Source organism: Cervus elaphus, chromosome 12 (assembly GCF_910594005.1).
Source record: "Cervus elaphus chromosome 12, mCerEla1.1, whole genome shotgun sequence".
NCBI lineage: Eukaryota > Metazoa > Chordata > Mammalia > Artiodactyla > Cervidae > Cervus > Cervus elaphus.
Window position 1 is genome coordinate 21,725,797 of NC_057826.1, and position 23,912 is coordinate 21,749,708.

General features: G+C 51.5%; 1 protein-coding gene and 1 non-coding gene across 4 annotated transcripts in view; both read left to right on the plus strand.

The window, feature by feature from the left end:
- ACTN1 (actinin alpha 1) overlaps window positions 1–23,912 on the plus strand; it is a 97,246-nt gene that overhangs the window by 21,683 nt on the left and 51,651 nt on the right. The gene's annotated exons all lie outside the window — the stretch shown is intronic.
- Window positions 1,335–1,441, plus strand: LOC122705993. Its single transcript, XR_006344259.1, has one exon. It is a non-coding gene; the product is annotated as a U6 spliceosomal RNA (small nuclear RNA).

A 23,912-nucleotide genomic window follows, 5' to 3' on the forward strand; every position in this document is an offset into this window, starting at 1 on the left:
GGAGGGAGGTTGAAGAGAGAAGGGATATATGTACGCCTGTGGCTGATTCATGAAGATGTGTGGCAGAAACCAGCACAATATTGTAAAGTAATTATCCTCCAATTAAAAAAACAAAAACTTACTGGAAGTGTAGCACAGGGAACTCTACTCCGTATTCTGTAATGACCTATAGGGAAAAGAATCTAAAAAAGAGTAGATATATGTACATGTATAACTGATTCACTTTGTTGTCTACCTGAAATTAACACAGTTTTAAATCAACCATACTCCAATAAAAATTAAAAAAAGTTGGAAGATCCAGAGCTTGTCAGGGTGGTGGTAGGTGGGTGAGGTAATTGAGAAAATAATGTTAAAAGAACTTAGTTTTTGTAAGTCAGCACTGACCCTAGTTTTGAGCTTCCCGTTAGCTAAAACAAAAGAAGAAATTGGAATTATCATCTATTTCCTAATAAAGGGAAGTGCTCTAGTTCATGGGAAAGAGACACCTTGTCTCTTAGCGTGAGCACGGAACACCGAGGGCTTTTCCCTTTTAGGAGAGCAGTGTGCTGGGTGATGCCACCAGCATTAGTTTCATGGAGCACAGAGAGACCTTTCTGTATATTGGTTCTTAAATCAACGCGGTAGAGTCAAAGGCACGATGTTAAATCACACTGCTGTGAAGGCACTTCTGTGGGGAGCTGAGAAATGAAAGCTGGCTCCCCTGTTTCTAGAGCTGCAGCCTGAGCGAGGCCCCGGTCCTTGGAGACGCTCGTCAGCATTTCCTGGAAACTCACTTGCACTTGTCTGACAGGGGCTAGAGGGCGGTCAGTGTGGACTCCTGGGCTGTGTTCAGAGGTTTTCGGAGGCTTTTCTGAGATGAGAACTTGTGCTTGCAAGTGCTGGGCGTCTGAGGCCAAAACTGCTATTTCATTAGGAGAACAAGAGTTTGGCTCACACCACTTCTTTAGAAGGAGAGCCATTGAGGCCGAAGCTGTCTTCTGGAAGCACTTGGTGGTCTGCTCAACAAGGTGCTCCTGGCGCCTGGCTTTTGACTGCGGAGCGGGGATGAGGCTGTCCAGTCAGGCCTGGGCCTGGACCTCGACTGGCTGCCCGACTGTTCCGCCAGGTGACAAACTGCTCCTCTTACTTCTCCCGTCCCTGGGCATTTTCGTAGTGTCCAGTTTTGAGCTCTTATAGATAATTCCTCTATAAATACTCCTTTCACTGTGGACCTATTTCTGCATTTTAGGATAATATCTAGGAGCTGAGTAAATCAGTCAAATGAGATGATCATTTCTATAAGTGCTTTTACATACTAATCAGTTGCCTTTAAAAGGCAGACTAATAAAAAAATGGTGCTCGCTTTGGCAGCATGTATACTAAAATTAGAACGATACAGAGAAGATTAGCATGGTCCCTGTGCAAGGGTGACGTGCAGATTTGTGACGCAGTCTGTATTTCTGTGCTCTGACAAACTAGAGGGGTGGGATGGGGCAGGAGGTGGGAGGGAGGTTCAAGAAGGAGGAGACATATGTATACCTACGGCTGGTTTATGTTGATGTATGGCAGAAACCAACACGATATTGTAAAGCAACTATCCTTCAGTTAAAAATAAATAAAATTTAAAAAATAATAAGAAAAATAGAAAAGACAGGCTAGCTTAATGTGCCATCCATAATATACAAGCTATTTTTTGTTGAAGTACAATTTCAGGTGTACAACAAAGTGGTTTAGTACATTTATAGGTTATACTCAACCTACTTTTTAAAACTAATTGAGATGGAAAGTAATATTTACTGTGGCAAATTTAAAAAATACAGCAAAATTCAAAGAAGAAAATAAGGATCGCCTAGAATTCCCTCACCCGAGAGCATGGAGGTATGTGGTTTGATGGGCTGCTGCGGTGAATCTGTTGCCTCTTGTCAGGCAAGGGTTTGATCTGTGACAGTCCCCCCTTAATGGCCATCCTTAGGGGACCCCTACCTGGCGGAGGTGGGGGTGCCTGGTTTTCCTTGGACCCAAAGTATCTTCTCAGGCATTGGCCCATCTGGCTATAGACTTGCATTTCTAAGGTTCTCAAGGCTTCGCTAACATTTTTATCTAGTACTAGATACATAAGAAGGTGACTAGGAAACTCTCAGGATTTAAACATTTGGGAGGAACATGTGAAATATTATCACCTATTGGCAGCTTAGCAGTAGCTGCCTCTTGCCAGGCGAGACCTAAGGGCCAGGGGTATGGCTGCTGAGTGCCGGTGGGACAAGCGATCAAGAAGTGGAATCTGTGTCTGTGAAGATTCTGCCTGGTCCTGGCTCCTGACCGCATTCCCCAAGTTCCTGTGAGGCTCGTCAGAAAAGCCAGGGTGTTTGGTGAAATTGAAGGGAAGTGGGACGAGTCGTAAATGAGAACCTATGCCTGCCGTCTCTGTGCGGGTTCTCACTTCCCTGCTCGCTTCCTGTGGTCCAGGTGACCCTCTCCTCTACAGCTCGTCTTTAGGAGGGGGCCTCCTGGCAGCAGGAGAGACTGCTTCCTGATCTGGATTGGCCCTTGTTGACCTCTTGGCCGGGGTGCTGGTGCTGGGCTGAGGGTGGTCGACACCTCCAACCCACAGTGAGACGTCTATGACTCAAGCAGTTACGCATCCGCTCTGAATACTGGGGTAGGAGGAAGAAGAAGGTCTGTCCGTGGAATGACTTAACCTCAAATAGGAATGGAGGCCTCCGTCCCTGGAACTCCAAGAACTAACACTTTCTTATGTGAAGTCGCTTTAATCGTGTCTGACTCTGTTCAGTTTCTTAGATGGCTTCAGATGCCAAAATGGGTGAATCTACTGGGAGTGCTTGGTACTGTGCCCAGAGTAGGACTCACCTGGATGGTTGTGTTATTTTTGTTATGGAGGAGGTGGTGCACAGAAGCTTCCTTTTTCTTGCAACTTTGGCCTTGCCTTTGAGTTGAGTGGGACTTGGGCAGGACCATAGCCACCCCCCTTATGGGAAGAAGAGCTGATGCTGAAATGATGGCTTCTTAGAGTCACCCACCTGTGGGATTGCCAGGCCCTTGAGGAAGTGCACTTAGAGGAGGCTTGATGTTCCTTGTGCTGTTTGTCCTATGGTCAGCTCATCTGACATGGGTGGCGAGAGTTTTCCAATGTCTGGGGGCTGTGGATGATCAGAACTTTGGAACCATGGGATCCACCACAGAGGATCTTGGTGTTGGGACATTTCTTTGGGGGGCCCTGAAGGGGGATGCCGCCAGAACGTCTCAGCTGCTGTTCTATTTGTTTGGGTAAAGAGCTCCCTGCTGGGGCCTTGTAAGGCTCTAGCTTGTGGCCATGTGGAGAGGCTGGGATTGATTTATTCTGTCTGGTTGGTTAGGCACTCTACCCTCTGCTTCGCCCCACCCAGAAAACCACAGTGAACTGTCAAGGCTGGTCTAGTTACAACGCATGGTAATCGGGAGGAGGAGAGGGACTCCTGAGGAGACCGTGGCTTGTGCTTTGCTCTGTGAAGAGAGAGGATCTATGCTGTGAGGAGTGGAGACAGGTAGCAATTAAGGGCCTCCTACTTACACCTTATTAAATGATCATCTACTACTCCAGGTGGCCATGAGTTCCCGGTAGAATTCTGGTTCCTGCAGGCATGTCCACCCTCTGCCATCCAAGTGGAGAGTTTCATGCCAAGGCTGTATTCCCTAAAGAGTAGTCTGTGGACCACCTAGCATTCATGTAAAAATTGTAGCTTCTTGGATCTTGCCTAGACCTGCTGAACCAAATACTTCAGGCTCAGAGCCATGGGATCTGCATTTCTAGCAAGCTCCCGACTTAAGTTTTAGACAACGCTGGAGACCTCTGTGAAGGATGACCTGGGAATGTTGTTACTTCAGGCTGAACGATAGGTGTTCAGCTAAACAAGCTCAACTCTTTCACTTCCCCTAGGACATCTTGGTGATGCTTTGTCGCCTCATATACTGCAAATTCACTAGCTGCACCCCCCCAAATGTGAGTCAGGCATCTCTTCTGGACCCCAAGCCCAGAGGGGAAGTCTTTAGAGAGGAAAGGAAAGAAAATCTCTTGCTTCCTCTTGTGATGGTTTTTGGCTTTGGAGCAGATGGGCCGGTGGGCTATCTGCAAGGCTGCGTGAGAGCACTGTTGGGGTGATCATGGTGGATGGAAGCTGCTTTTCTCCTCCTGGGCTTGCAGAGGGGGTGTCTGTACCAGACAGGCGGTCCACCCTGTCCTGGCCACTAAGCACAAACATCTGTGTCCTGCAGTGACCTGCCAGCCCTGTTGTTTGGTTTCCTGTGGAGGGAGGGCTTTTCAGCATTGTGTATCCTGCTTTGCCTGCCTCCCCTCCCTGTCCACCTTAGTGACCTCTGGTCCTCTACGCTCAGCTGAGCCAAATCTGACTGTGGGCTGTTGTCTGGGTTCTAGCTTTCCTCCAGACAGTGTGACAGGAGGGGTTTGGGTTGGCCCTAGACTGTGTAAACGCCTCCTCATTGTTATGGCCCTGGATCATTTAAGCCTGGGGGTCTGCCAGCAGCAGTGTGTTTGCTGGCCCAGACTCAAACTGTCCCCTCGAGACAGGGGCCCAGGCAGCAGGAAGCTCGAAGGCCTGTAGGACTCAGCTTAACAGGCAATTCCCTGATGACTGCACACCTTTAGGGGTCATCTTGGAGGTTCTAGGTCAAGAAACCCTCTGGCAGCCTTCTGCCTAGCAGAGGGGCTAAGAGTTTTGCAGGGGAGATATGGCACTGTGGGGGTCACAGTGTAGAAGGGGGTCAGGGGCCTCAGAAATGGGGGGCCTGAGTCTGGTAGGGAAAGCTTTAGGGGAGCTACAAGGTCTACTGATGTCAGAGTGGACTGGGGTTACAAGAAGGATGGGTATAGAGGAGGTGGGACTTGGAGGTAAGATTTAAGAAAAAGGATGTCCGGAGCAGTGAACCTGGAGGCCCAGACAAGATGAACTCTTCCAGTCAGAACAACTTAACTTTAAAAAGGTAAGAAGAGAATCGGATCAGGGCAAGCTTCCAATTGAATGCATGCTTGTGGTCTTTTTTGAAGGCCTTGAGGATTGGTGCAGCCTGTGGGTTAGTATCTGGGGCTTGTTTATGTAGCAGAACTATGGAAATGTTCTTACCCTTGGGCCGGGTAATTCCACCCCCAGGATTGTGTCCTGAGGAAAGTGTCCAACTAAAACAAAGAAAGGCTTCAGAATTTTCTCTATGCTGTCCGTAGGAGCAGAAGGGAAGTCTCCTGTGTCTCTCTCACGTCAGGGGAGGAATTTAACGAACCGTCCTGACACATGATCATGGTGGAACATTTTTTCAGCCTTTAAGTGACATTTAGGATGATCACACAGGAATAAAATGTTCAACAGAATGTTGAAAGCAGGAGAACTTTATCTAGTATGTACATTGTGATCGGTTGCAACTGTAAAAATCTGTGTAAACAGGAAGATAGCATACAAAAGTGAAAATGACTGTGTTGAAGTTGTAGGATTAAATACTTAAAAAAAATTAGTACTCAAATTTTATTTTTTTTGCAAGTCAGAGAATTGCTGTCTGCAGCAACATCCCTCTCCAAATATTTTTCTGCCATCACCTGCCCTTTTTCTTGAGGAATGGCAGCTCAGTGAGATTTAGCTGTCTGTTCTGAGCACTTTGCTGCATGCTGTGCACTGTTGGGTCCCATGAAGCACACAGTGTGGGTAAGACATGGCCCCCTGAGCTTGAGAACAGGGTATTTGTCCGCTTGCTGGGGAGACTAGATGTGCTGAGCAAGCTGATTAGTGCTGGTTGCTGGGCCATGGTCCTAGCATGGCCAGGGGCCATGGGGAGGCGAGGAGGCAGGTAGATGGATGGTCAGTGCCTTCAGCCAGAATTGGAAAGATATATAGGACCAGAGGACGAGATGGTTGGATGGCATCACTGATTCAATGGATGTGAACTTGCAAACTCCGGGAGATGGTGAAGGACAGGGAAGCCTGGCGCTGTGCTGCAGTCCATGGGGTCACAAAGAGTCAGACATGGCTGAGCAACTGAGAAACAACAACAACTAGGACCAGGAGAACTTTCAGGACCAGGGAGTCACCTGCCTGGCAGCTGGGAAGCCCTCAAAGCCCAACAAGAGTCCAGTTCTCCTAAGATGGGTTTTACCCCAGTCATCACTGCTTTGAATGAGATCAGACTTAAATAAATGCTTGTGATTCACTCCATTTTCTTGAGACTGGAAACTGAAGTCCAGGAAATGAACTCTTCCAGGAATCTCCAGCGTGCCCCCCGGGACCAGGCTGCTGCTCAGACCTGCTCCCTGTGGGATGACTGTGCTCATCTGCCAGCCCCGCCAGTGCCCTCCCCGGGGGCAAATCCCCTGTTGACGATCCACGCCTGTGAGGCTGCACTTTGGTCCCTGTTGGGCTGGTGGAGGGGGTCAGGGGTGTCTGCCTTCCTTCCCCAGTGATCTCTCCTTTTAAATCTGTCCCTGGCCTGCAGGGCTGCTGGGCACTCCTGGGAGGCCGCCCATCCACACTTTCCATTTGGGGACCTTGACATTTTGTTTAAGAGGGGATGTGATTGAGAGTGTGTGAGGGTGAGAACCGGAGGTGCTGGCTCTTTAAGGCTTGGCCTTCAAGTGAATTTTGGCAGAGGGGACACTGAACATTTAATTTTAGGGCCAGGAGGGGGTGGGGGAAAGTCCCTGCTGCATCTGGTTTGTGTTAAGTCCTTCCCTTCAGAAAAGGGCTGTGTTTATGGTTCAAATCCAGCAGAGATGGTGCGAGCAGGGCTCCACTTCCCCGTGCTAGACAGTGGGGCACAGGGAATGCACAGAGCTTCCTTCTGGTCCTCTGACCCCCATCCCAAGATAAAAGGTTCCAACTCCGAGACAACTTGGACATCCATTTTATCCCTGAAGTTGAAGCAGGCGTTTGCCTCCAGCAGCTGAGCTTTGTACGCCAAGCTGTGGAGTGCCCGGAATTGGCTGGCTGTCAGGTCGGCTTGTCTGGATCTGAGGGTCCCGCATGGGTCAGCCGTGCTGCTGGTTCCCGCAGGCATCGCGGCCATGATCCCAGGTTTGAGGGCTTGTGTCCAGGAGGCCCAGGCTGTCAGAGCTGGAAGGTCCTGCACAGACCAGATCCAAGATTGGATTTGGTCTCATTCTCGACAGATGAGGAAACTGAGGCCCAGAGGGCCGAAGAAGCTTGTCCAAGGTCACACAGCGAATCAGCAGCGGACTCAGGATTGAACCAGACTTTCCTGATTCTCAGGTTTGGTTTGGTACTCTCTTCGGGGTGCCATCGGGCTTCCCCTTCTGCCTGCTGTTTGTGTCACTCTTCAGGTTCTGCTTCCTCAGAGGGCTGGCCTTGGGGATAGGGGTTGTGATGGCAGGTCTTGAAACTTGGTGGCAACATTCACGAGGCTGTGAGCACCTCCAAGGCTGGCTGACTCACTGCTGTTTTCCCGCACTGCTTCGGTCCCTGGCACAAAGTAAGAGCTCAGAAAAAATGAAATGAATGGATGAGTGGGTGACTTGGCCTGAGGGTGGAGGTGCTGGTGTTCCAGTTAGAAACATTGTGTTTCCTTCTGAGCATCTGCTCTGAAGCTGCCCTGTTCCAAGGCTGGGTCTTGTCTTCCCCAGCCCTTTCTTGGTTCTGGCCCATCACCCAGTTTCCAGGGAAGTCTAGGGTTTCAGAGCTAAAAGGAGTCTTCGATAGCAAAGGGTCCATCCCCTTCAAGTTACAGATCAGGAAACTGAGGCAAGGCCAGTTGTCTGGGGTCTGCAGGTCCTGGATGGATCAGCAGGGACTAGTCAGTGGGAACACAGGACTGAAGGCAGAGCCCGGTGTGTTATGGAGGGCGCTGAGGGTTCTCTGTACCTCCCTCATCCTATGTCTTCCTCAATTGGGCAGATTAGCCATTTCCTCTGCCTCCCTCTTCAGTCTAGCTTCCTCTCCACTGTGGAGGAGGATGGTGGGGTGATTTCACCAGTGCCATCTCGGGAGAGGCTAGGGCATGCAGGGATGGGCCAAGTCATTCCCTTGTGCTGTCCTAGAAGGGGAAAAAGGGTGTTTGGGCTCATTTCCTCCCAGGGAAACCGTAACTGGAGTCATCCTAGAGTCAGAGCCCCGGGAGGGGCCCTCCACCCTCTCCATCACCTCTGGCTTGGTGGGGTACTTCCCTCCTGCTGATTTCATGGGGGCAGAGGAGGGCCAGGGACACATGTGGTACACCTGGCCAGCACCCAAAGCCTGACTTACTGCTTTTGGAGGGGGTATTTCTCATGGTCCACTGCAGGCCAGGCTGGTGGTGGTAGCCAGGGGAGGAGTCAGGCGACATCTTTGTGCCATTCTAAGAACCGGGAGTTCTTAAATCCTATTGTGGGTTGCAGTTTGAAATCTGTTTGCCTTATAAGTCTAACTGTCTTTTTTGGTTTTATTATGAAAGTATGACATGCTCATGGTAAAAACAAAACAAAACAATTCCCTACAGGTAACATGGTTATTTTTCTATGCCACATACAATATTTCATATTTAATTTATATATATATATATATTTACTTAATTGTGGTAAGTATATATAACTGAAATTTACCATTTTGACCATTTTTATTTATTTTATTTTTATTTATTTATTTTTTTTCATTTTGACCATTTTTAAAGTGGGCATTTTAATGGCAACAGGTACATTCACATTGTCGTGCTGCCGTCACCACCATCTCATAAACCTGAAACTCTGCACCCATGGGACAAGCAGCTCCCCTTTAGTCCTCCCCCAGCCCCTGGCCACCACCATTCTTTCTTCTCGGTGAACTTGACTGCTTTAGGAACCTCATTAAAGTGGAATCCAGCAGCATTTGTCCTTTCATGTCCGGCTTATTTCACTCCGCATAGTGTCCTTAATGTTCATGCCCGCTGTGGTGTGTCAGCATTTCCTTCCTCTTTAAGGTTGACTAATATTCCATTGCATGTGCACACCGTTTTGTTTATCTGTGCATTTGTTGATGGACATTTGGGTTGCTTCCACCTTTTGACTATTGTGAATAATGCTGCTCGGAACGTGGCCTTGCTTTCAGTTCTTTTCTGTCTATACCCAGAAATGGAATTGCAATATTTTATGTATTGACTGTTTACTGTTTGCGCCTCTCAGGCACTTTGAGCCCCCATGTCAGTGGTGTTAGGTCAGCACAGCGCCCTGGGCCCTTTCCCACGTCCTGTTGCTCTTCCCCCAGGGCTGGGTCCCTGGCTGGCTGGCTTGGCCTGCCATGGTAGCTGTCAGCCGAGGTGGGTGGGCTGGCCAGCTGGGTCTCCTTGGTGTTCTGTGTCCAAGGCTGGCTGCAGCACAGCTCTGGGGAGACCTGGAGCTGCAGAGCTAGTGTGAAGCTCCGAATCTCCTGATGGAGGAGGGCCTCTGGCGGCCAGATCCCCATCCCTCTTCTCTGTAAATCTGGTGAAGCGGGGTGCAGTCTTCTGGGCACTCTGGGGTGGAACAGGGACCCCAGAGCCAACTGGCCCCATTTTCCCCACTGACTTTTTTCCCCACAGTTCTTCCTGCCCCAGGCTGTTTCTCTCCTAGACGGTTACTGTGTGATCCCTTGTCTTCCAGGGAGTTCCAGAGACTAATGGCACACTTCCTAAATTCCTGTGGAGAAAAGGTCTATTTCTTGCTCACAGAGCGAGCTCTCGCCTCCGCTTCCTGCTCTGCTCACGGTCCACCACTGTCTGGAGTCGGGCCCCCAAACATGCTCACCCTGCAGAGCGAACTGGTTTCTGCCTGCTGTCTGGAGTGGACCTCCACCACGTGCCGCGTACTGGCCCCTGGCCAGGATCTGTGTTGTCATTTCCCGATACTCAGTCCACGTGTCACTGGTGGGGTGTGTAGTTACCTATCGGCTTGGCCGTGGCTCCCTGGGAGCTGGGCTCTCTCTCTTGTGGCAGTCACTGGTCTAGGACCCTGTACTTAGAGATGCTCAGTAAGAGAAAAGAGAAAGTAAAAAGAGTTTGGGATCTGGTTAGGAAATGCCTGGTTTGGGGTTTGGGGCCTGCTTTTTGCCAGTTGGGTTAATTAATCTTCCAGAGCCTCAGTTTCTCTCTCTCTAAAACAAGGATCAAAATCTCCCTCTTAAAACTTGTTGTGAAGAGTGAATGTGATGATCAGGACAAAGTGCTTAGTGAGTGTCACTAAATGTTAGCTGTGTCATTATTGTGCCCTCTAAGTGGGAGAACAGTCACCCGCTGCCGGGTCTGGGTGAGGAGTCTGGGGGAAGGCGAGGTTTTAGGAGGGCCATGCTTTCCCTCTGCTTCTCAGCTGTCTGGTCCCTGGAGAGGCTGGGAGAGGAGCAAGAAGCTGTGTGATGCCGCCTGGCTGGGTGGCGGCAGTTTCCTCTGCAGGAGGAAATTACTTCCTCTCCACGGAGTCCGGAGTTGTGTGAAACTCTCCATGCAGCTGGTTGCTGCTTGCTGATTGTGTGTTGTGGGGAAGGAGGAGTCCAGGGTACCTTGGGCTTCATTCCAGATGTGATATGTCTTCTGATCTTGGCACCCTATCCTGTTAAACCTTCTGGGAGCCCTTCTCTCCAGCACCAGGAGTTCTGGCTCAGAAGTGCCTCTGCCCTGTCCCCTGTCCCCTGTCCCGATTGTTTCCTACGTGGGTCCTACCTACCTTTGTGGACTTCCGAGGTGGTGCTAGTGGTAAAGAACCTGCCTGCCAATGCAGGCAATGTAAGAGATGCAGGTTGGATCACTGGGTTGGGAAGATCCCCTGGAGGAGGGCGTGGCAATCCACTCCAGTATTCTTACCTGGAGAATCCCATGGACACAGGAGCCTGGCAGGCTCTGTTCCGTGGGGCCACAAGAGTCAGACATGACCAAGCGACCTGCCTTTGTAGACCGCAGGCTCCAGGATCCTGTCTCCCTCACATGTGGGCATAGGAGGCAGCAGCCTCTGTCTCCATGCAGTAGAATGCGCCTTTCTCCGCAGGATAGGATGCTTGGGACCACCTGTGCACAGGTCCTGTCCAGGCTCTGGGGAGGGAACAGGAGAGCGAGTCCAGCTTGGGGCTGCTGGCTCCTTTCTGCTCCTCCCTGCAGGAAAGTCCATCCTGCAGAGGTTTTCGGGTACTGAGAACAGCCTTTGGAGCTGCCAGTTCGGGGCTGGAGGGGAGCTCTGCTGTCTTACTAGCCTGTGTCCTCCCTCTGAGCCGCGGTTTTCTCATCTGTAGAAAGAAGGCGATCTCGCTTGCAGGATCACGGCCAGGACTAGATGAGATGATGGCGTCCTGCACCTGGTGGGCTCTCTAAGCAGGGGTTGTTATTTTGTAAGTGTGCCTGGAGCCGGGGAGCACTTACACAAACTCTGCCCAGAAGGCAAGGCGATAAAGACTTCCGGGGTGTTTTCAGAGCCCAGAGTTGCCCCAACAGGTCTGATTCTAGTGGAGTACTTGTTACTTGTTAAAATACCGATTCTTACCCCAGAATTCCTGAACCAGAATGGCAGTTGTCGGGGTGGGGTCTATATTTTCATCATATTGTATGATTCAGCCAACTTGGGAAACCTCACCTCCCTCAGATTGCTTTCCCAGTGGTTGTATCGCTTGTTCTTCACAAGAGCCCTCTGGGGCAGGTCTGAGGCAGTAAGGCCCCACGTAAGGTGAGGGGGGCTTTACAGGTGAGACGGTGGAGTGGAAGGGTCAGAGGTGGTGGTGGTCTGAACAGATGGCTTGTTCCCTGGTGGTGGAACCAGAATTAGAACTCAGATCTCCCGGTGCTGTGTGTCCATTGTGCCTGCAAACATTCTAGTAAAGCATGGAAAAGGTGGGGGATGGAGAAAAACGGGGCAACTGGAAGGAGGTGAGTAACATGGCTGCAGTGTTGGCAGGGAGACCCGTGGCGCCTTCTGACCCCCTTGAGGGAAGCCTGCAGAGGCCAGCACAGGAAACAGGTGGTAGGCACGCTAGGACACTTCCCAGGTGTGCCTTCTTGAAAACCAGGGCCGAGGTGAGCTTGACGAGCAAGGGCTTTGTCCCAGGGCCGCTGGGAGTCAGCAGGTGTGAGGAGTTTAGGGGTGGCCGGGGCCAGGTGGGCAGGGCCCAAATAAGACACACACATACACACACCCTGGATCAAGTTGTTTAGTTACTCAGTCGTGTCTGACTCTTGTGACCCCATGGACTGTAGCCCGCCAGGCTCTCCTGTTCATGGCATTTTCCAGGCCAGAATATTGGAGTGGGTTGCCATTTCCTTCTCCAGGAGTTCTTCTGGGCCCAGGGATCAAACCTGTGTCTCCTGCATTGCAGTCAGATTCTTTACTGCTGAGCCACTAGGGAGGTCCCTGGACTTAGGGGCCCATTTTAGCCTCAGATCTTCCATAAATTTTTCTGTATGCACTGAAGTTTAGTTTGCAAATATATATTTATTTATATGAGTCTTTGATTAACATTTGTCATCCTTCTTAGACTAAAGTCTCCTTGACTTAGGGGCTGTGTCTTTACTTGGCCCAAAGTGGGATCTTCCCAGGGCCATTGGCAGAGTCCTGGGCAGGTAGGTCTCCATCTCTCTCCCTTCCCCCTTTTTATGATTAGGTCTGGAAAGCCTTCTAGAAGCACAGGCAGGGCTGGCTCCCCTGCTCAGATGGAGAAGTCAGAGTGTGTGGGAGAGAGGAATGGACTTGGCCAAGGTCAGCTGGCCATGCCAGATGCAGGGGCCCACGGCCTCCCTTCTTCCTTATTCCCGGGGTTGGCCTGGTGTCCATTGAAGGGAAACTGATTTAGGTCGTCTGTGTACCACGTCCCCTTCCAGGTTCCCCCTGAGAACCTCCTAATGATGATTTCAGGTTGATTTTTCTCCCTGTGTCGGTGGAGAGGTTTGGGGAAGGGGGGTGTGGCGGGAGGCATTGGAATTGCTCTTTTAAGGTGTTCCAGGGTGGGGTGGCCCACCCTGACTGCACAGCAGGGTTACCTCTACCTGGATGGGGGTCAGGGGACCCTTCGGGAACTGCCTCTGCCTGGACTCACCCCCGAGGGCAGTCCAGATTGGGCTGCAGTGAGGTGCGCTATGGGCAACAAGAGAGGAGGAGCCCTGCCCGGGCTGGTGCATGTGACCTGCTGCTGGGCCGGCGGGAGGAGCGGGAGGGAGGAGGGCCACGCTGAGCGAGCCTGGGTCAGAAGCATGAGCTGTGCACTCCTCTGACTGGCTGTTTGATGTGACCTTGCGAGCATCTCTGTCTGAGTTTTCTCCTCTGTAGAATGGGATGAATGACAGCACCAGCCTCATAGGGTGGCAGTACTGAGGGCTGACTGTCTTGTACTGATGGAGCACTTGGGGAACTGGGCTGCAGAGGGCAGCCTGCTCTCTGAAGTCCTTCTGTGCTGACTTCAGGTTAGACTGTCAGGCTGAGGATGGTGGACCGTGGTGAGTGCTGTGGATGTCTGGCACTTTCTCCCATTCCGCCTTCCTCTCTTGGCTTGGATCCAAAACCTTGGTGTGACCTCTGAGCCCTCCTTTCCTCCCTCGCTCTCTCCCTGAGATATATCTCTCATACCCACCGACTTCTCTGTCCCTGCCACCACCACCCTGGTCTAAGTCACCTTTGCCTCTTGCCTGGACCTTTCTTGCCATGGTCCCCTGACTGGTCTCTCCTGCCATTCTGGCCCTCTTCTCATCTGTTCTTCATACTGTGGTTAGGTGTCTCTTTCTAAAATGTAAGTATAAGTATGTATAAACTAGGACCTGATTCCTGTACCTTACCCTACCCTTCCCTCGTAGCTCAGTTGGTAAAGAATCTGCCTGCAATGCAGGAGACCTGGGTTCGATTCCTGGGTCGGGAAGATCCCCTGGAGAAGGAAATGGCAACCCACTCCAGTACTCTTGCCTGGAGAATCCCATAGAACTTGGCAGGCTACAGTCTATGGGGCCGCAAGAGTCAGACAGACTGAGTGACTAAGCACAACCCTCAGCTGAAATCAAATAAAACCTCTCCCTTGTTCTCAGGAGACACCCATCCAGCGTCCTGGGGAGCTCCATGCTCCTGCGGTCTGCTGGCTCCTGGCTCCCTGCTCCTCTCTTCCTGCATCAGTCCGCGTGTCCATTTCCCAGTGGCTTCAGCAGCCTTCGTCCCTTCCCCCTGGGGCCTCTGATATTTTCTTTCCCCTGCTTGGGCAACACCACCTCCCTGGCCATCCCTGACCCCACACATGCACTGGGTACCATGCATCTCCGTTTGCACCTGTTGTCTGGATGTAATTATTAACAGCCCCTCCCTTTGCTTTCAAGTGCCCTGGTTTTGCTGATAAACTTTATGGTCCTCCTCCACATTTACAGTCTCTTCATCTAATTAAAATTCCTCAGCTTTAAAAATTCACTTACTTCCTCAGAGCAGTGGTCAGAGACACACAGACAGACAGACAGACACACACACACACCCTGGACCAGGTTGTTGTGTTGTTTAGTTGCTCAGCCATGTCTGACTCCTGCGACCCCATGGACTGTAGCCCTCCAGGCTCTCCTGTTCATGGTATTTCCCAGGCCAGAATACTGGAGTGGGTAGCCATTTCCTCCTCCAGGAGATCTTCCCGACCCAGGGATCCAACCCATGTCTCCTGCATTGCAGGTGGTATCTTTACTGCTGAGCCACTGGGGAACCCCTGGACTTAAGGGCTCATTTTAGCCTCGTATCTTCTATAACTTTTTCTCTATACATTGAAGCTCAGTTTGCAAATATATATTCATTTATATGAGTCTTTGATTAACACTTGTCATCCTTAGACCAGAGTCTCTTTGATTTAGGGACTGTGTCTTTACTTGGTCTATAGTGGGACCCCCAGTTCCTGATAGTGCTCAGTGAGAATTTATTGAATGAGTGAGTGAATGGATGGGTGAATGAATGAAACTGGCTCCAGCTGACTGGCAGAGGGAGCCTGGGGCCTGGATGGTTCAGGAGCACTGCAAGGGCCTGCCTTGAGGGAGGCTGCTGACATTGGGCCGATCCAAGCCTAAACAAGCCGGTTGCCCACACCCTGGCATACACATCCCCTGACTTGGCTGCCCCTATAATTATTCATGGCCTTTCTCAATGGGCTTTGTGTTCAGGAAGCCAAAAGTGACAAGAGTTCAAACCCTCTTCCCACCTCCCCAAAACTGAGACCTAGGAGAAAGAGCTGCCCGGCCCATTCTGCATCTCTAGGGAGCCGAGATCCAGGACCTGCTCTCGCGGCTGGATGTGCGCGCTGGCGTGATTCTCATCCAGGGTCCTGGGCTGCCCTCCCCGGGACGGGCCCGGGGACTGCCTGGGGACAGCCGTATACATGCTCGTGTGGTTCTCGGCAGCCCTGAGACTGGTGCTGGCTGGGTCCTCATTGTTCTCCACCCTGAGCAGAGAACTCGGAAGGGCCTCAGTCCCCCGCAGAATGGAAGAGGCTCAGGCACTGGCATCCTACGGAGCCCAGTTCAGATCTCAGCGCTGCCTCTCACTAGCTGTGTGACAGGGAAGGTTGTTGAATGCCGCTGACCCTCACTTTTCTCCCCTAGCACGGGGTTGTTGAGCAGATTTGCTGAGATAGCCCATGCCTCACTGAGTGGTAATAATAGTCCATATCTTTGAGCAACTCCTGAGACCTTATTCCCTTTCTCCTCCCCTCCTCTAGGGGCTCCCAGAGGTCCACTCTGCCTCCATCATCCTCTCCTTGAATTTGAGGGCTTAAGCTGTCCTTTCCTCCGGAACAAGGTTTGGGGGAGGCTGCCTTTCTCATGCCCTGCACATTTTCTGAGCTGAAGTCCGGAGCTGGGAGACACAGTGGGTGTGGATCTCCCAGCTCCCTGGAGGCTGTGCACACACCCACAGACAGAAGCCCCGCGTCCCGCCTCCTCCCAGCAGTCGGTTGGGTGGGCCTGGCCAGATCTGCCTACAGCTGCTCTTCTTCCCATCCTTCCAGAGATGTGGAAGTTTCCACAGACATTTCGGCTCCTCAGTCTCCCCTCTCTGTTCCCGATCCCCCTGCTGCCCTGTCCCTCGAGCCGGGCTGGCCATGCTGAGGTGTTGACCAGCTACCTGGCCAGCAAGTCTGCTGTGCTGGACTGCCCACGTGCCGGGTCACGGCTGGGTCTCAGTGGAGACTGGGAGGATGGGGATGGCTCTGGGCTACGTCCACCTAGACCTGGGTGGCGTTTTTCACGGACCACAAGTTGCCCATGATTTAATTAGAGGGGTTTGGGGGTTTCTGTGCTGCTTTATGGAGGGTCTTGCCAGGTGGTACTAGTGGTAAAGAGCCCTCTTGCCAATGCAAGAGACATAAGAGATGTAAGTTTGCTCCCTGGGTCAGGAAGATCCCCTGGAGCAGGGCATGGCAACCCACTCCAGTAATTCTTGCCTGGAGAATCCCATGGACAAAGGAACCTGGTGGGCCACAGTCCATGGGGTTGCAAGGAGTCAGACACAACTAAAGTGACTTCGCATGCATGCACGCACCGCTTTATAATGTGCTGTGTCTGTATTTTGGGAGAAACTTTATTTTCCGGGACATCAGGTGAAGAGATTGACTTCATTAGGCCCCTCGATTCATGGACCACTTGCGGGTCCATCCATGCAAGGCCATTGCATATCTATCATGTTTTACCTTAAAGTCTCCCTGCGATGGTCATGCCGTTAGTCCCCCACCCCTCCCCTGCCAACGCAGATGACAGAACGATGCGTGTTCTCCCAAGGACCCCAGTGTTCGCTGCGTGAGAATTTCTTTGAGAGATTTCCTGGGTGGATTGTGGGCAGGTATGTGTTGCAGCGCATAATGCAGCAGTGGCTTGCTCTCCAGCCTGGTTGCACAGCCCACCCTTCCAGCCAGGCACGAGGGCTCCCAGATTCCTCGACAACAGTGGTATTTGGGGTAATCACCTCTGTAATTGTTTGCCAGTCTCTTGGGGGTAAAGGGTGAATTATTGTTTTATCTGCAACTGAGGAGGAATTCTTAAAGTGCCAAGTCCTGTTCCCTTCCTGCATTCAGTGTTCCTGAAAGCAGAAACTTCCCCTTCGGCATGGAGTGATTGCAGAAAGCCCCGACTCCCCAGGGAGTGGCGGTTTATAGACAGTCTGTTCGTTCTTCATCCTCCCCACCCCCACCCAGGGTGCAGTCCCTGCCGTGGTTCCTTGTGGTTTGCGATGCTTGCGCAGCTGCTGGGTTCTAAGCTTGTGCCCCCTGCCACCTGCTTTCTGCTTCGGGCATCTCTGGTACCCTGAAGGCTCTGGGTTCCCTGGAGCTTTGAACTTCCTCTTGGGAGGCTGTTTCTACTTGCTTTTGGTGTGAGGGCATGTGGTGGTCCCTCGGGAGGGAGGTGTGGGCGGCATTGTAGCATTGGTGTGGGTTCTGGGCTGAGCTTGTTTTACTGATCATATGTCCTTGATTGGGTCAAGGAGCCTGGGGCCGGGGATTACTGGGGCACAGTGCTGGCTGGTGCGTGCTGGCCCAGGCTCAGGCACACACCGGGCACCTGGGCAACCTCTGTAACCCTTGGATGGTCCAGGTGACCATCTAGAACACACAGGCAATTCCATGGATCCTGAGCATTTTCTGTTATCTCACTCCTTTCTGTGAGATCTGTCTTTTATTTCTTGTATTTAAATAGGGAACTCTAGATATTACTAACAACTTACCATGTGCTAGGGTTTTTGCAAGGGCTTCCCAAGTGCACAGTGGTAAAGAATCTGCCTGCCAGTGTAGGAGGCACAAGAGATACGGGTTCTGTCCCTGGGTCGGGAAGATCCCCTGGAGGAGGGCATGGCAACTCACTCTAGTACTCTTGCCCTGAGAATCCCATGGGCGGAGGAGCCTGGTGGGCTGCAGTCTGTAGGGTCTCAAAGAGACGGACACGACTGAGTGACTCAGTAAACTCACACAAGCTTTTTGCAAATGTTAGCTCATGGAAACCCCTTAACAGCCCAGGGAGAAAGACTGAGGCTCAAAAAGGGCAAGAATTTGCTCAGGTCTCAGCGTTAGTAAGTGGCAGACCCAGATCAAATCCAGGTCTTCTGCCCCCAAATGCATCCTCTTAAGCATGAAGCGCATGGTCCTTAGTGTGGTCTCCAGGCCAGCAGCATCAGCAACCAGGTGGAATGTTGTGGGAAATGCAGTTTTTCTCTACCTGTCCGTTAACTATGGAAGCAGAAGTCTGGAGGGATCTGTAAATCTGTTCTAGCGAGCCCTCCAGGTGACTCTAATGCATGTTCAAGTTTGAGAACCACCACATGGAGCTACTCTGCTCCACGTTTTTATTTGTTTTCTGCCTTGCTCTTGTGTCATTGGGCCGATCAGTGTAAGCTCAGGCTTTGGGCCTTGGCCTCTCTTCGGGGGTTTCCTGCTCACTAGAAGAGGTGCAGTGGCTATCTCTATTGGGTCTGGGGTCTCTAGGAACACCTCCCAAGTCCCTGAAAGCATTGCATAGAGCTGATGCCCCCGCCTCTGGAGGTCAGAGTTCCTGACCCTGTGCCAAAGGAGATGCCTCGAGAGGGTAGGGGTCCCGGGGCGGGGACTGTGGGACAGGCCAGAACAGAAGCTCCAGTCCAGCAGGTTATTCAGGGACACAGAGAAGAGACTTGGGAAACTGCTTGATCCAAGCAGTGTCTCTTTCTTTTCTGCAAATTTGTAATAAGTGGTTTGGCCTCTCCAGAGGCTCCCCCATGGGGGGCTTGGAGCCCGGGCAGAATCCTTTTTCCCAGTCAGCAAAGCTAGCACACTCAGTAGAAATGACGCTGGTGAGAGAGGGGAAGCTAACTGTACTGTATGTTACATCAGTAACTGATGTTACACCATCAGTCCGATACTGTGCTGTTTAACTCTTATCACAACCCTAGGACAGGGTGGATTGATTATTCCCATTGCACGGATGCGACCATCAAGGCTTTAGGCTATAAAGTTGAGAGTCACAGCTCAACCACACAGAGGAGTCAGCTTAGATACTTGAGGTGGCCAGACCACAGATTCCCATATTTTATGAATACCAGGCAGGGCCTGATCCTTGTCATGTGGGGAAGTTCTCTATGGAATTGAGTGGCCCGTGGCTCTCAGCCTCGTGCCAGGAAAACCAAATGACCTCACATGTGAATGGCTTTTCCTTCTTTGGGGAAGGAATGTGCAGACCATTCCTGTGAGTTGCAGCCCACGTGGCTTGTGTGCTGTCAGACCCGCAAGGGCCAGACTCGGACTCCAGACGTGGGGGAGGTGTCCCAGGCCGGCCCACCCTTGGCTTGGCAGTGGGGAGCAGGCTGTTCTCCACTTGGGCTCCCCAGCTGATGTGAAGTGTGCCCAGGAAGAGCCAACAGCCCTTTCATGGCTAAGCGGGTACCCTGGAGTGTGACCTGCTCTTCAGAGTCACCACTCTCTGGGGAAGCAGCAACAAGACCAGTGGCGCCTAAAGCCCACAGCTCAGGCCTGGCCCAAGTGCTGCACGTGGGCCCAAGACGAGCCCAGGCCTCCTCCCTTGGAATCTTGGCCTCAGTTACTTCAATACCTAGGGAAGGTGAGGGTCTGGGGCCTGCCTTTGAGACTGGTTTCTTGCCAGTGGGCCAAATGGGTTTTTAAAAGACTTAGTGGGGTCTTGGAATATTTTCATTAAAAAGAATAGTTTTACTGATATATATAATTCACATACCATACAATTCACCCATTTAAAATGTACAATGTAATTTTTTTAGCATATTCAGATATGTGCAACCATTACTGCAGTCAATTTTAGATCATTTTCATCACCTCTAAAAGAAACCCCATCCCCCTTAGCTATCACCGATCCCCAGCCCTAAGCTACCACTACTCTATGTCTGCCTCTTGTAGATACATTTTTGTTTTTTTAACATCCAGAGAGCACTTAGTCTGCGTCAGACACTGGGCTAAGCCTTCTGTGTTAGCTCACACAACCCTCTTTTAGAACAGCTGCACAGAATAAGCTTTTATTTTGGGGGGGGGGGGTCTTTGTCTTCCTGATGTGGAGACTGAGGCTCCGCGAGTCCAGGATCTCAGAGCCGGTAGTGACAGAGCCTGCCGGTGGCTGGACCATTGCTGAGTCTCTTTCCTCCTGGGAGAGGCCAGCTGTGGATGGCAGTGGACTGGTGGGGGCAGCTGACATTCGTTGGCCGGGAGCTGAGAGGGAAGCCCTTGTTGCTTCACTGGGATCACACGCTAATTACTTAAAATGGCCCTGAAATTTCTCAGCAGCCTCAGGTTCAGCCGGCACCTGCAGGAAGGCCCTGGGCTCTCTTCCGGGGGCCTTGGCGGGAAGAGGGGCCTGGAACACTGGGAGGGGCTGGGAGCTCTCCTCTCTCCAACCAGGACACAGTTATTAGGTCAGATCACCTCCTAGAATGAGCCATTTGGCCCCCTGTGCTGTGGCCTTGTGGCCTTGTCCACCCTCCGGTCATCTGCTGGTGTGTCTCCCCGAATGGGCTGCAGGTGGACATAAACCAGAAATGCAGGTTCCTGCTCCTCTGCCTCCTGTTCTCCTCACCCTGGCCAGAGGCTGGTCTCAGGGTTTCCTCATTAGCAGGAGAGAGATTACAGACGTCTTTCTTCCTGACTTGTAGAGCTCTGTGAATGATTAACTTTGATTAAATAGAAAGGGAATGGGAAACGAGAGCTGTAGGGAGCAGACACTGATGGGGCTCCTGTCCTGTCCTCACGCCTGGCTCTTCTGTCTCTATGGCCCTCACCTGACAACAGGCCTGCACGTCGTGATGTTCTGTATCCCCATATGTCAGACAAAGCAACTGAGGCCACGACCGGTTCATTAAAGACACACAGCCACTGAGGGACAAAGGCCGACTGGTTTAACATTTTTTAAAGCGTCTGTTGCGAACAGAGCACCAGACTGTCTTTAAGTACAGAAGATCTAATGTGGTCCTTTTTCATGCCGTGCTAGGCTGTCATAGGTCTTGTTATACCCATCTTACAGATGGGCAGCCTGAGGCTGGGACTGAGAATTTTGTCCAGAGAGACACAGCTAATGAAAGGTGTAGGTGGAGACCTGGCTCAGTCCAGTTACAGAGTCCAGCTCCGTTGGGAGCCTCCAGCCACCTGTCTCTGAATTTCCGGTACCCCAGCATTCACCCGCCTCCAGGGGAAAGCGGGTAGGGAGGTGCCCTCTCAGAGCAGAGGAAACCGCCTGGTGGTTCAGCACCACTCCCAGGTGGGTAGAAAGTAAACAGATCTGGGTGGAGATGTTCTTGGGGACTCTGCTTTTCATCTGTGAGTGAAGCAGCTGACAGCTTGCTTTGAAAGGCTGGCGTCCAGCCCTTGATAAGTTAACCAGATACTCCTGTTTATGTTACCAGAATACTGGGCATTGAGATCACTGCTGGCAGGCCTTTGCTTGGACAGCCCACCCAGTGCCCATGCCCTGGCCAGACTGGCCATATGTGGGGGTCAGAGGGAGAGAGAACTCTTCCCTGGCTGGTCCCCAGTGACCTCCCCCGGGGCCAGCAGATGCTGCAGAGACCTCGGCCCTGAGTTCTCAAGGTGCCCTGGCCTGATGCTTGAACATGGCGGCCAGGAGTGGCAGAGGAGGTGGGCTCTGCCTGGCAGCCGTGGCAGGGCCCCCACCCAGAGGGGTGCGGTGGGTTAGGCGGCTGCTGAACTGGTTATCTCAGGTGATGTGCCCTAGAGCCTAGACCAGGGTCCTGGTGCCCTCCTCCAGAGAGGGGAAAACCATCCAATGAGAAGCCAGCTTGTTTGGGCTTTTCTGGGCTGCTGGGCCAGGGGTTTCTCCTCTTAATTTCCTGACAGTTTGCTGTCTGACTATTGAGGTGGACATGCGGGCATGATTGCTGCTTTATCTTCATGTCCTGGCCCCCAATTATGATGTTCCTTATAATATTGTACACTGATAAGGCACGTTAGAGTTTTTCACAACCCTTTCTCTATATTTTATTCACTAATTCTTTTAAATAGGTGGACTAATTTTTCATTTATCAATTCTTTTTTTATTTGGAAGTGTGTGTTTTCTCTCTGATCATTCAGGAACACTGACCCCAGCCGACTGCCACTCCACGTCCTCCTAGAGAAACTCCCTCTGTGCCATCCCAGAGGTCTGACTTACCAGATAAATGTACACACTTCCAGACAAGCTTTTCTTATATTTGCATAGTTTAAAGAAAACAAACAGATGACTGCACACGGTATAAAATTCAAAGGAAACAAAAGAGTGTTCTGTGAAAAGCAAATGCCACACCCTCCCATGTCAGGAGCCTCCCTCCTGCCTCCCCTCCCTGGAGGCAGCTTCTGTGCCAGGCAGGTCCTTCTGTGTCCTTTCAGGGACATTCTGGCAGAAAGCTTTTAGGGACTATCCAGTAAACTAATAACAGGTGTCTTGTTGTGAGGGGTGGGCAATCTTGAGAGCGAAACACTGATCATGCGTTGGGTCACTGAGGTGAATCTGCCCCCATGGACTCGACTGCATTGGCCTCTCTGACGCGGAGCAGAGCCCATCCATTGTGATCAGCCTTACACGGGAACAGAAGGCGTCCGGCATGCTCTCCTGTGGTTTTTACGCTTGCGTGTTACGATGGGACAAGTTGCCGGGCTCCGACCTGCAGGGTCTGAGGGATGCTTCTGAGGTTACATAGGTGGAAAGGGTTGAGGTGATGTATACGAGGTCACACTCATGCCTGGCTGAACCAGGGCAGAGTGCAGGTTTCCTAACCTCTGTGCCTGGAACAGTAACTCCCCTGGAGTGAACCGGGGGCTGGTGTCGAGTGTCAGGATCCCAGGGGAGCGGGAGGATATGCCCGGGAGAGGTGTGGTCAGCACGTGAGTCTGGGGCCTGGCGGCCGGTGAGGTGGTCCTGCTGTCTCCCACTCGATGAGCCAGTCTCATTTGGCTGCAGGTGGGGTATCTTGTTTACCCTGCCGCAGGACCAGTGCAGAGGTCAGCCAGGAGTGGACGGCCTGGACTGAGGGGAGTGAGTGCTGGCAGGCAGAAGGCCAGGGAGGAGACGGGGACCGCCAACCACATTTGCAGACGGATGGGCAAGGAAAAAGAAAAGGTGTCGGCAATTCAGCTACAGGAGCACGAGCCCTGCTGGCGTTGGGATTTTCGTTTCCATCGTTTTTTCTCATTCATGTGATCGCTCGCATAGTTTTAAGCCTGTGGTGCATACAGTTTTGTATCCTGCTTTTTTGTTAATTACATGTCAGCCTTTTCCCGTAATATATAGTTTCAGAACCCATCATTTTGGCCATCTAATGTTCCATTAAGTGGATAAACCATAATTTACTTAACTAATATTTTATTAATAGAATTTGGGGCTATTTCTAATTTTTTTCCTCTTATGTAATGCTGGCAAGGATGTTTTTGTCCCCACGGCCCTCCTCTTTCTTGAGTGATATTTACCCAGGAGAGCATCCCAGCATTGGGCTCAGAGTCTTGCCCATTTTAGCTCCCCTTGGTGAGTTTCCTGCCACCAGAGATGTGCCCCCATCAGCCTGCCCACTGTGACGTGTTGTGGCTTTGCCACTGTACCTACCCTTTAATGGGAATTAGCAGAAAGTTCCTTTTGCAGATGTTATAAATGACGATTGGTGCCTTGGTTTGAGTTCACACAGCTTGGTGGTGTGTGTACATGAGTGTGTGGGACACATCTGTTATTGTGCCTGGTGACAGGTGTGGGTCCTTGATCAAGCCCAAATGAGAAGAGCCCCTGTGGCCTCTCATAGGATGGACCTTGAGTTTTTGATTCCAGATTCCCAGGTGGCTGATGCCGGCAGTGGTCTGCGAGGAATGCTAACCCTGCTGGGCACAGCTGTCTGCTGAGCACATGTGTTAACACGTGTGGTAACTCTGTTGTCAGGAGACTTAGAAAGGTTTCACGTTTTCCCACGGTGGAACCAGGGACCCTGTCAGTCTTCATCCAGATTTAGCCTGCCTGTATCTTTTGAGGGGTCTGTGGAATGTCTTACTTTTATATTGTCCTAG